General features: G+C 33.9%; 1 pseudogene; it reads right to left on the bottom strand.

Moving 5' to 3' along the window:
• Nucleotides 1-446: 446 nt before the first annotated feature.
• LOC102480231 (FUN14 domain-containing protein 1-like) lies at nucleotides 447-911 on the bottom strand (annotated as a pseudogene).
• Nucleotides 912-2,288: the final 1,377 nt, after the last annotated feature.

A 2,288-nucleotide genomic window follows, 5' to 3' on the forward strand; every position in this document is an offset into this window, starting at 1 on the left:
AAAAAAGTGCCTTAATACAGAAAATTAATATAAATATTTAATTATTGGCACTAAATCATAAAGCACAACAAAGAGCACTTTATTTAAATAAAAAGAGAGTAATATTTCACTGGGCATTAAATCCAACAGATTTTTTTCTCTATATACAGATCTATAACCAATGGTGATATTTTATAGGCTAAGTTCTGAACAGATGCAAATGTTTAAAACATGATGGAAGCCATGTTTTTCTCAGGAATACTACTGTTCACATACCGTATGGGTTATTTTACAGCAAATACCAAGCTTCAGGTGACAAAATGCTAAGTTGTGAATTCAGTATTGTCCAGCTCGTTGTGTCTCCTTGCCCTGGTGACTCTGGTGGCACATACTGTTGAGAGATCACGTAGCCCCTCCACCACTTTTCTTCTCACGGTTGAGTCCACGAGGGTAGAATGATCATGTCCTTAAGATGCAAGGCCTAGCAAAAAACCTCCCATGAATCCATGGGATATCACAATATTCTGCCTGATTAATTCCGTTACTTCTTCTATTATATTGTTGATTTCAGGTGCTGCTTTGTTTGTTCTTTTCTTAATCTGTCGTTTGGCTTTGTTTGCATCTTTTTCAACTCCCTTCCAGTTGATCTGCACATAGCCCCTGTGACTAGCAATCTGAAGGAAAAGAAAGCCACCACTTACTGCAGTTGCTGCTAGTTTTCCCACTTTCTGGAACAAAAATCTTGCACACCACCCAGTAATGCCACTCTATTACAATCTGGGTAGCTACTGAGTATTTTTCTACTATAGGTCTCAAACTGTGGCCAAACACTCGATTCCAACAGTGATGTTTTCTTGGATACTCAGTTAAATCCAACACTTTGTAAGAGTCGTCATCACATTCAGTCTTGGAGGAGGGTTCCGGGTGGCCATGATACCGCCAGTGACCAGTTCTGGGGTGGTCCCCGCCCGGCTTCCTCCTAAATAGAGCATTTTATTAGCCCACCTATGTAAAAATACATTTATGATTAATAAAAATTATTTAGAAAAGTTTATAATTGTAAATACATATATTGTCCACTTCCACTCTTAGAAGTTTCTTGATTTAGACAAGAAATGATATGGTCATTCGACCTCTAGAGCTCAGGTGACTGGGATCACTGCTTATTAAATAGCCACAGAACACACATCACTTGTAGTTTCTCAAGGACAATAATTAAAACAATATAAATTAGTGGAAAGACCAATTTATGTTTTTGACAAAGTATCTGGGTAGAATCTGACTCTCTTTAATGAAAAGAATACAACAAAAATGATACTGTCCTAACTCTAAGCCTAATTTAAAAAAAAAATTTTTTTTTAATTTACCAAAAGGCAAGTGCACTTGCCAAGGAAAGAGAGAGAAAAAAAAAGTGAGAAAGCATCCCCCATGAAGTGCTGTCATGTCATAATCTCCTCTCCTCCATTTTCTTTCCAGAATTTTGTGAATTTACTCCTAAGCAATTTTTTCTTATGTGGGTGTTATTGTATTCAATACCACAATCAAGATACAAAGCAGTTCAATTACCATGAAGATTCCTTGTGTTGCTCTTCTATAATATAACCACACTCCCCTACCCATCCCAACTTCCCCTAATTCTGGACGCCAGTTATCTCTTCTTCATTTCTAAAATTTAGTCTTTCATAAAATATTATATAAATGGAATTATAAAGCACATGACTTTCCTATGATAGGCTTTTTTTTTTTTTTTTTGCTCAGTACAATTCCTCTCAGATTCATTCAAAATACTGTATTTATTAATACTTCATTCTTTATTGCTGGATAGTATTTCATGATGTAGATTTATTATAGTTTGTTTACTCATTCACTCACTGATTTTTGTGTAAATATAATTTCTCTAGGATAAATGTTCTAATGTGTAATTTCTGGGTCATATGTTAATTGAGAGTTGTTTATTGAGCTTTTTGTGTTTTTGTTTTGTTTTTAAAACATAAAATTTTTCTGGAACAAGCTTCCCTTTGTCCATAAAAATCCTTGCTAGGATTTTGATAAGAAATGCATTAAACCTATAGATCAATTTGGGGAGAATTAGCATCTTCACCAAGGTGAATCTTCTAATTTATGGTCCTTTATATCACTCCATTTATTTAGGTCTTTGATTTCTTTCAACAGCATTTTGTAATTTTCAAGATATAGATTCTGTACATGTTTTATTAACTTCACATTTAAGTATTTTAATATTTTGGGAGCAATTTTAAGTGATATTTTATTTTAAATTCTGGTTTCTTGAAATAAAATGTTATTCTGTG

This window comes from Tupaia chinensis, unplaced genomic scaffold (genome assembly GCF_000334495.1).
Source record: "Tupaia chinensis unplaced genomic scaffold, TupChi_1.0 Scaffold142961_1, whole genome shotgun sequence".
Classification (NCBI taxonomy): Eukaryota; Metazoa; Chordata; class Mammalia; order Scandentia; family Tupaiidae; genus Tupaia; species Tupaia belangeri.